Source organism: Atta cephalotes, assembly GCF_000143395.1.
Source record: "Atta cephalotes unplaced genomic scaffold scaffold00070, whole genome shotgun sequence".
In the NCBI taxonomy this organism is placed as follows: Eukaryota; Metazoa; Arthropoda; class Insecta; order Hymenoptera; family Formicidae; genus Atta; species Atta cephalotes.
The window spans coordinates 1209790-1221272 of NW_012130134.1; positions in this window are offsets into that span (position 1 = coordinate 1209790).

Consider the following 11483-nt stretch of genomic DNA (forward strand, 5'->3'; position numbering starts at 1 on the left):
GCCAGTTTTGCTCCTCACGTAGAGAACGAAACGGTCGAGGGAACCAGGTAGTAGGGCATTTTTCGTGCGGCTCGTCTTTCGAGTTTCTGCAACGCGTTCAGCATCGATGGAAGAAGAGGGAGAAAGGGCCCTTTTTCCCCCGTCACGTTCCTTTTCCTCTCACTCGGCGTTTTCAACACACTCGCTTCTTCTTGCCCGAACATATTGTGTGCGCCGGGCCCTATGACGAGGGCAGAGGGGCCTTTTACAGGCCCCCGCCTGTTCTCCTTGCCCATCCCTCCTTCTGCTCTTTCCTACCGGTACTTCGACAGAACGACCGTCGGTTCCCGGTCGAGATCCCCCAAAACGACGGCAGCTGCTGCAGAAAACCGGTGCAGCTCGCCGTATAATCATATTGTTGTATTGCCATCGCCGCCCTCTCCTCCTTCATCATCTTTTGCTCTGCTCTAAACATCCTAGCTGAGTTCGTTCGAACGTTTACACGAAAAATCGCTTTTCTTAACGCTACGATTTACTACGATAACCACGATGAGAAATACTTCCGTGAAGCATTTATATTTCAAACATATTATAGCATAAGGCATGACTGTGTTGATAAAATTTAAAATCTAGGCATCGTAAATTAATCGCAAACTAAGTCTAAAATGACATACAAAGTAATGTGTCGTATAATTTTCAAGTTAACGATTTTAATTTCTTCTTTAATTTTAACCACTTGTTAGAAAGACGTTTCAAACAAAAATGGACTCCATTTAAAAAATTATAAGTGACTTCGAAATCTCGGACGTGATCGTGCGTAAAATTATGTTCCCTTTGATGCCGTGCAATTTTCTTTCGAAATTGCATTTTCTTAGCAAATAATTCAAGAATAATTTAAGTCAAGTGAATATTTATGTATGATGTATCCATATTCAATTTCTATATGATATAGATGACTCTTGCAGATCACAATTTATTAAATAAATCCTTTTCACTGCGAACAAGAGTAATATGAGAAAAAAATATTTTTTCATATTTTCATATTTTCGAGTTTTGCGGAGTCGACTACCACTGGCGTTAGTAAAGGCAGTTTCAACCCTTTAGGTAAGAGGCACGGCTTACGGAGGGTAGAAACAATAGCCGGCTGACTCGTAAGCTGGCGGAAGTACACGGCGCGCGACAGAAATCCTTGACGATAGTGAGACACGAAAATTTCGATAAATTTCCAGTTATATTCACTGATCGTGTTTCGACGTTGTTCTGACAAGATCCACTATTCGCATGCAATAAAATCCGTTTCCGTCGAGATGAATAAGGCCGCTATTTCATTTATGCATTTTTATCGTACAAATTACAAAAAAACATTTTTTTCGTGCCTGTTGATTGACTATAAGACAGAGAGATTCGAGGACTTCTCTGTCCTACACACATTTATCGTATGACAAAAACGTAAAATGAAATAGTATCCTAAAGCTCGCAGGTGCCTTGCTTATGAAACTTCGCGGAATGTTTAAAGTGTTCGCGAATACTTACTCGTTGAGAAACACTGGTTTTTAATAGCTCACACGTGGACTATGCGGACACCCTGTGGTGCACGAGAAGAATGTACTTCTCGGACTCGTTGCACTTTGGCGACAAGTTCCCATCGCGACGCATAACGTAGAGACGTCATCATCTTTTGGTCGTGTCGAGCATGTTGTTCGGCACTGGCCAATTGCCATGAATTTTCATGAAAGCACTCGCGAAAATATCCTCTCGGCCAAAGTCACAAAGAAGGCCAATCTTTTGAAAAACGGGACGCATAATTTTCGTCAGGTTTCGTGAAAAGATGTCGGATATACGCAAGTTAATTGCAGAGAAGTGCAAGTAAAAATTAATCTAAAAACAAATCTGATCTTAAGACTCAGTTTTTCATTTGCTGATTCATTTATGGTTAGGCTTAATCTGATGATAATGTAAAAATTGTATTCTTCTATCTGTGGTTAATCATCAAACTGATAGTTTTGTGAACAATGGGGTTCAATTTTTCATTATCCGGTTAAGTTATGATTAAGCTTAACTTGATGTTTTATCCAATGAATCTCATCTACGACATTATCATAAATGAAGCTCATTGGATAAATCATCAAGTTAAGTCTTACCATTAGTTAACCAGAAAATAAAAAATTAGACCTTAATGTTACTATTATAATGTTACTATTATAAACTAAAATTACTTTAGTGATTAATCGTGCTAGAAAAACATTTTTAATCATTAAGTTAAGTAAAATTAAGTCTTAAATTACAGTAAGTTAATCAGATAATGAAAAACGTCTAAACGTCGTAATGAGAATTCTGATGCCTTTAAACTTATAATTAGGATATAATGTAACTTTTCATTGTTTTAATTTTACAACTGTTTACGAAGAATTATATATTTAATTATTCTGCTTCACGCATATTTATATTATATAAACGTTTATATAAACGTAATCAATTTTAGAATGAATTTGTGTATTCCGTTTTTTCTTCCGTAGACTTTACAAGTATATATCCTATACGTATAGTTGTCAAATAAATTTCAAAACAATTTCTCTTTTTCAGATACTAATTGGCATGTGTCCGCATCTTTTTGCAAAACTTGTTGCGGCAAGTTTATACGTTTGTATGCGAGCCTCGCTACGCAGGCGATAACGTCATTATCAAATTGTTTGCATCTCATGTAGGAACACTTGTTGAAGCACGATTGACAATAAACGTTGTACGTCTGCTGAAAGTTTATACGGCGATCCGCGGGCGGGATCCAAAGAAGTGTTATGCGCTACTTGTCCGTCGATAGCGTGAAAATTACATGGTTTATATTTTTTTATATCGGAGATATCGGCTAGAAAACAGTACATTGTCGATCACATGTTAGAATGCCGAAAAAAGAAAGAGAAAAGAAAGTTCTCTTTCCGTGCTATTAGAGAGATTAACAACTTCATAAGGCGCTTCAAATTAGCAGTGTTATGTCACATTCTTTATAACATTCTTTATAATATAAATATAGTAAAATTAATATATATGTAGATATTATATTATATCTGTCGTGACTTGATTTTATAAAACGTATACATGGTATAATTTACACTGAAAAAATTTACTAAATTTTAATCAATATTTATTTGAACTGTTTAACTAAATATTTACTAAATGTAAATGTATATTTATTTGATACAAAAACCATTAATTTAAGTATCACTTTTTTTATTGAGTAATACTTATTTGATAAACTATTTAAACACACACACACACACACACACACACACACACACCGCACGCGCAAAATTTATTAAAATTTAGTAAAATGTTTTTTATTGTATTATATCAATCTTTTTTATTATTTTATAATTAGCTTATAATTATAAACATACAATAATTATAAACATACATAGATGTTTTTAGAAATTTCGTTTTTATCAAAAGAGCATAAATAAAAATTTAAGTAATTAGTTAAATTTAAGTAATTAATGTTATTTTGATTCTCGTTATTATTTGGTAGAGAGATAGAAAGATACAGGCCTTTTATATGGGCAATAGATTCTGCATTCAACTTTTAGGACCTTTCATAAAATTCATAAAACTTAGCGAAAAAACTTCCGAAAGAACATCGAACATTAACATAACTCGACTTAGACCAGTCCCGTTACCTATTAAGATAAGATGAGCAGAAAAATCGTAGCAAACTTTCGCGAGTAAATAACTTCCACGTTCTTATGCAAACTTATGAAGTTTCTTTCACGCGCTTTCCATGGAAAAGAAAAGCAGTTAGATGTGATTCTGATTGAATTGCTTCCAGAGCATTTTCATGATTAGCTTATTTTGAATTATCATATGTATTGAGTGAAGAAAATTAATTTTTAAATATACATTAATTTTTGACATTGTCTTAATTTAAATCTGAAATTTAAGTGTCATTTTTTCATATATAAATATAATCTTAAAGGCTACATTAATTCATTTAAGTACACTGAAAAAAATTTTAATAAATGTAATGATCGAACCTCGACTGTTACAAACTTTAAACTTTTATTTGTTGTATATTCACGTATACAATTTTAATAAATAGTTTATTATATAATAAATATTTGTTTGAATAGAATTTTAAATAAATATGTATTTATTAAATGAAAATATATATTTGATACAAAAACCCCGTTAACTTGTATCATTTAACTATCATTTTTTTATTAGATATTTATTGTAAGTAAACGTTTACTTTACTTACTATTCAAAGAAGTATCTATTAAGATTTAATAAATTGTTTTTTCAATTTGTTGTATCCAAAACGTTTTTCTAGCTGTGTACTATGAACGATAGGCTATTCGTAACCATGGGTGTCACTCTGAGCAATTTTTCAGCCAGAAGCGCTATCACCTGCGTCCGTTTCCAGACGTACTGGCTCGGCAAAATTGTCGGGCACGACCGTCGGGGTTTATTAATAAACATCGGGGAACACGTGCCGGTCGCCCTTTGTCGCGACGATCGGGCCGTTGAACGGGGGTTGAGAGGGGACAGCTGAGAGAAGAAGCAGACCATTTTACGAACGTGCAAGATGGCCACGCGCCACCGCGCAGTTTCGCGGACGGATAAACAGAATTTCCTGCGCACACAAATTCGCGCGCCACGCGATCTTACATGCCACGTACAGCAAAATCGGATTCAGTTCGGCGAGACGCCGATCTTTCGTGCCGACTGATCGTATATGTAGACCGTATGTGTCACGCGGGATCCAGGGAAGTGCACGCTAGTGTTGCTTGCGAGGCGATGCATCCAATTTTATCGGTGCATCTCAGTGTCGCGATATGCAAAGGCGAATAAGTGAGCAGTGATGACAGTGTTTCCCTCATAACTAATAATGCTTCATATCTTCCAAGGATAAAGCAGCCGCATACAATGGCTGCGATTATTGTTATAACTCGTCATTCATTTAAATGATTGATTATTTTTGCTTGACGCTGATCGTATTTTTTTTCTATTATTCCGATACTTGTTTCTTAACATTCAATGATCTTCCAGTGTTAAATCACTAAAAAGTCTCATAATTTTTTATGAAATTCAAATATAAACTCTTAATCGTGAGAAAAATGGTTTAGGATTAAATAGTAACTCTGATGGAAAATCAGAATTTAAATCTAGAATTCTAATTGAGAGAGAACTAGAATTCTAACTGATACAATTATTCTGATAAAAATAAGAATTCTAGCAGATTTTATCAGAAATATTGTATCAACAAGAATTCCGCGCGCGGTTATCTCAAGACTTCTAATAAATTCAATCAGAAATTTTTTCAATGATTTCTCAATTATACAGGAAATAATAATACGAATATACACGTATACGAATAAGACCCAATTGCACCAACGTTACTTTAGGGGTGTGTTACACATGAAGCATCATTTTTATCCTTTATTTGTGAACAAGGACAAATGATACATCATGTGATTCATACTCAGAACGCACCCTAAGTTTATTCATGTCTTATGCTTCAACATACTCTAAAAGTCCGATGTCCACGATGCTAGAAATCGGTCCGAGATCTTGGGTGAAGAAAGAATTGATCAATTGCATTGGTTATGTGACCAAAGTTCAAATGATTTGTTGATTCTTTTTCTGTCCAAAATCTTAGATTTCTAACATCAAGGCTTAGCAGATTCCTACCATAGTTCTTATTTATTTCAACGTGCTCGTTGAAATGAGTAGGAACTAGAAGTTATGATAGAAGCATGTTGGAGTATGTTGGAGCATGTTAGAGCATGCGACGCGAATAAGTCTTTTGACTTTAATCCTTTCCGTAACAGTGTAATTATATCTTTCCTTCTTTGGTTTTTATTAATTTAATAACACTAATTTAATAAACTTATTTTATGTATCATATTTGATTTATTATACAGTAGATACTTGTTTAGAAAAAAATAATTTTGATTCATATTTTTGCAAAAATATTTATTTGTAAAATAATTATTTTCCGGTTCGACACACAACAAAAAAACGTGGCAAAGGGGTTCAGTGAAGCTTAGAATTTTCTCTTTTTAAAGCTAAGAGAGAGAGAAAGAGTTTTAAACCTCGTTTAAGGTTAAAATAATGTTGATATAATTAGACTTAATTCGAACAAAAAGAAACTTTTATTTGTATGCTCAGAAATTAGAAATTAATCTACACTCGATCTTAACACCGAATATTTTTATAATCATAAAGCCGCGATGTGAAAATTGCGTGAAGCGATACGCCATAACGATAGCAATTAACTATCATTAATTAACATTAATGATAGCTATCAACGCTAATGAGCCGCGCAATACCAAAAATTCATTAACGAGCACGATGATAGGCAGTTTTGCACAAGATATGCATTAAATATGACATATGCTAACGCAAGACCGATGACTTTTTTACGAGTTATCTTGTAGCCAAGTGTGCTATTTTCAAAAGGAATAACAGCGGATCGAAAATAGATCGATCGAAGAGAAGTGGAATCTACCGAAGTTAATCGCATCTTCTGAAAGCAATTACGAAATCGGTTCAAATTGATATAAGTATCGAATATATTGAAAATTTCTATTTCGGTTGTAATAATATAGTTTCCGGAAGTCCATTTTTCTAGGGAATTTTCATTAACGATCAGTGCTAAATAATTCGCTCACTTACATGTGTATCGCACTATGTATGTCTGTCTGTTGCACTACGCCGTGATAATCCCAATATGTGATGGTACACAAACAGTTATACACCAAGGTTAGGAATCCTTCCGCCTGTGTAGAATCTTCGTGATCTATATGAAGCACGATACACTTTCGGAAAAAACGACTATTCGACTCGATTAAAGAAATACTCGCGAAAACTGCAGGCACCTTTTTACATCAAGGATGATTCGTATTGTATTCGGTCAGTTCACGTTACAGTCACCACGCGGTATGAAACGGTGGCTCAGTTCTTGTGACCGTGAACGCGTCCAAAACGCAACCGACACCGATGAAAGCCCACGTGCGAGTGCTAGGTCTTCCGTTTGAGTTGCCGCGGCTACTACACGGCGCTTCAGTTCGCCAGTTTCCTTGCCAGTTGGTCTGCCATTGAGGCTCTCGATTGGCCGACATCTATTCCCACTCTCGTGCACGGATATGTGCGCACGCAAGCAGCTCCATATCCAGGAAACATGAGCGCTGAAATTCAAAAAGCGAGACCGATCGGTATTTTCACGCGGTACTCGACAATGCTGATTTTGAGATATTTCTCGCGGGCATAGCAGGATAATGACTTGTTATCGAGTGATCGATTGTCCCGAGAAGCATGTGTGCGCGACAGGGACTCGGCATAATCGTGAACAAGTCGTTCGATCTTTTCTCTTTTGGGATATCTTTGTATTGTACTTTCTATAGATTTTTTACGCGTCTCTATCATAACTTTGATGATTTACATAATTGGTCTGTTGTTAATTTACATGCTTCTGTATCGAACACAAAACTTTCACTTATGATTTATTCTATTATATAGAACATAGATTTATGAAATTTATAAAATTTATTTATTTTTTTTATTGGTAGGCAATTTTATAAAATCACAATTAGAATTATTATCACAAACTATTGCGTAGAGAAAATACTAATATTTATGAGATTAATTTTTCATAATTCATATATTGAAAATGCATCTTAATAAATGAGAGAATATTTATATAGCATTTATTATGAAAACTGTAATTATTAAAAGAGTTTTATTAGAGTAGAAGATGGAAAATATCGAAATGTCTTCCTTTATTCCGCGAGAATTTCTCTTACGAAAATGCATAACAAAGCGAAGCGATTCTAAGGGATCTACGAGGCGAGGCGGTGGTCCGCGGAAGAGCATCAGCTGTTCGAATTATTATCGTTGCAGACGACGGCAGATGTTCGCTGGCCTGAAACGTTCTCCCCCGAAAGCTTTGAACTCGCTGATCCTTTTTCTTTCGAGCCGATGAAAAACTCACGAGGAAAGTGCATCTTTTCAATGCGCCTTGTACGAACATTGCAAATGCAATACAAACAGAAAATGAATGCATATTATCTTAGAATTAGAAAATGCAGGATATCCGGCATCCCGCATTGTAGAACGATTTATTTTTTTAAACTATATCAAGAATCTTTACGTTAATTTTACTTTTGTACATTAAGTATCAAATACATGAAACAATAAGATATTAACAAATTGTATCTTTTTAACAAACTTATAAAGACTTGTTATATAATTTATGATTTCGGAAAAATGTAAATTTGTTGTAATTTTATTGAATTAAAATAACTTTTCTACAAAAGCAATTCTTCTATGTACAGTTTCATGAATTTTACTATATTATCCTTCACTGAGAAAGAGAGACAGATTTCATGTCTCATCAGTAAAGACCTTACGATTATGAAAATCAATAAGAAGAATAATAGTGTTCCATGGTGCTTTTTATACACATTATGCAAACAATAATTGTTGTAAGGAGTTTTATTATACGGTGCTTCCGGGGGCAGGCAACCAGGCAGCGATAATTCGTAGCTGCCCAGCTACGTTCCCTTTGAGCCAAGGATAGACGAAGCTCGGGAACGTCGCATTGTTCGAAACCTGCCGTTACTTACGTGTGACGGAATATAGGATATCATCGTCCGTCGCGTCCGCGCTCGAAGGAGACCCCATAGGTTCATGGCACGCGCTGCCAGCTGCCCCACAGCTGTCTCTCCTCTGTCGTTCCCCATATACGAGACCAGGGTTCTTACCCAACCGTGGTGCATTTACCACACCGAACGAACCGTTTCGCTTCTGTGTGCACGATGCACGTGCGTACGACTCGGCAATATTTTATTAGCGTCCACATTGCGATGAGTGAAGCACCCTTTCAAATCCTAAGAAACGAATCTTGAGAAGTACCTGATCCGAAAAGTCCATCAAAATACTCTGAATAATTTTGCAAAACTGCCATAAAATTACAGCTTTCTTTAATACTTTTATTACACACGATTATTAAATGCGATATTTAACTATAACTTTGAGAAAATTTCTGAATCTAATTATATTTTTATAAATATATTATTTTATTATGAATGATAATCATCGAAATAAGATATAATCAAATATACTCTTGGAATTTTTTAAAGTAGAATCTCTTTAAAGAACATTTTTCTAGTTTTCAAAAAGAATGGCAGAATGTTCAATTGTTAAGAGTGAAATGAATTTGAAGATGAATTTTATTTATATTTATTTATATTTTCTTTTAGAGTGAGATTCTACTCCAAAGAATTTAGAGAATAATATTCAGTAAAAGAGTTCATATTCAAAAGAATCTATTTAAGTATCTAAAATGTATATCATTTGAATGAATAATTTTTTACTTAAAAGTTCAAGCTACTATTTCCTGTGAAATATATATGCTATTGCGTATACGGTATCACTGAAAGGTGGGACCATGGGGTTCTACATTTGCGGTTTCCCATCCGGCTCAACCGGCGCATTCTCGCAGGAAATAGTCCTGGAGTATCCTAGAGGATACAAGGCTATTGGGTTTCGCGTGGAAAAAAAAACGAGATCGCTGGTAGCAGAAAGTAGTGAGTATGAGGAGAGGATACGAAGAGACGACGCGTAAGTGCTTGTACGAAAAATAAAAAGGACTGTGAAGGGAGAAAAGCGAAGTGCACACCATGCCAAGAACCGGAAATCCCAGGGCATTCAACTCTGACACCCGGTATATATTTAGATTTAAAGAGACCCGATCTAGTCCGATTTCATAGATATGTGACACAATCGATAAAATCTCGGTCTTGAAAATAACACTAAATCTTAGAAAGATGCCTGAGAAAAATGTCTAGTTGGAAATGGACGGACCATAACATTCTGATTATATTAATTAGAATTCTATTATAATTAGAATTCTAGTACGTTTAACCAGAAAATTTTGAATCGTTCATTTTTAACCACAAGTTTAATTAATCCAGCCAGACATTTTTTCCAGAGTATACAATATATTCATCCTGTCCACAGAATTATTTGCTCGAAAATTAAAGATATACTTTTGTATATTCTATAGCAGTTGTAATCTAAAAATAAAAAATTACTGCGGACAAACTTGCGTTTGTCGTTGCAAAAGATATAAGATTATGAACAATCGTTAAATCGGATCGTTAAAATTATCACAATCGTGCTTAAATGTGTAAAGAAATACGTTACAAAACACAAGTAAAATCGCGAAGTTTATGAGGAAACGACATGTTGAAAGGATCACCTGGCAAACAGATTTTTTTCTTAATCATTTCTATAATAATTCGTTCGAAAATGTTTTACAGATATCGTTCTAAATGAAGCTTATTACGTGAGAGCCATGTGTTTTGAAAAACAGAATTATTTATGATACATCCGAGAGAAATGGGCATTAAATCGGCCGGCCACGTGGCGCCCTGTAGCATCGTCGTTTTTAAAGAAAACTTAGCACTTCCGCGAAGGAAGTGCTGATCATTTCCTACATCGTGTTTATTGCACAATCGCGCACGCAATGCTGGCACGGTTCACCCACATAACCGCGCCGCGAACCCACGGAATCGGCGATCGTATACATGCGCGTCACGCCGAGAGTGTAACGATCGAGGGAAATTACTGTAATCGCGGCATGTTAGAGTTTCGCGATTGACTCACCCGCCTGTAAAACTCCCATCTTTCACACGCACTTTGAGACAGAGGCACGCGCGACTTGTTGAAACCCTACTCGCCGCCCGACCCGGTTGTGTTAAAAGCGAAAGCGCAACGATGACAATAATTAAATATCCGGGTACACGTATTTACATATCGTATCCACACACTTTCTGTACTTTTTCCGCAACTTTAGCAACCTACATTTTTTCTGAATATGCATTATTTTATTTCACAATTTTAATAGTATCCCTTTAATTATAATATGATAGTCCTTTTACTTAGAATATGACAATATTTTTTATTAATGATATTTATATCATTTTAAAAATGAAGGTAATACATCAGGATATTATTTTCTTCTGTATTTCTGTATCTCTGTTCTTTATTTTTGCTTTGCTTATCATGAATTGAATGTCGATGCGCGATTTAGATAAAAATCTGCCAGCTGAAAAATTACGCGCGAAAGCTGCAAAGTACCGGCGTCTTTAGAGACACAATACCAGCGGTTGGCGGCCTTCTCGAAATAGATGAGGAGCCCAGCCCTCCAAACTCGTCCGAAAATAAAACAGGTTTCTTCCTTGCGCACGACGACGTCCAATTGGTTGAGACTCCGACGGAACAGTTATTTATTTATTATCCGTATATTTCCGATGGTTCCGTTAATAGTGTTCAAGTGTCGTGCTACTCACGCCGATCAACGACACTTGAACACCATTAACGGATTATCATTTTATTGATCGGCTCACGCAAAATCTCGAACAACTGTGTAACTTTATGAACAATTGTTCAAACAAGTCACATATGTAGAAATTTGTATTATCGAGAATATGAACTTCTCTCTCTCTCTC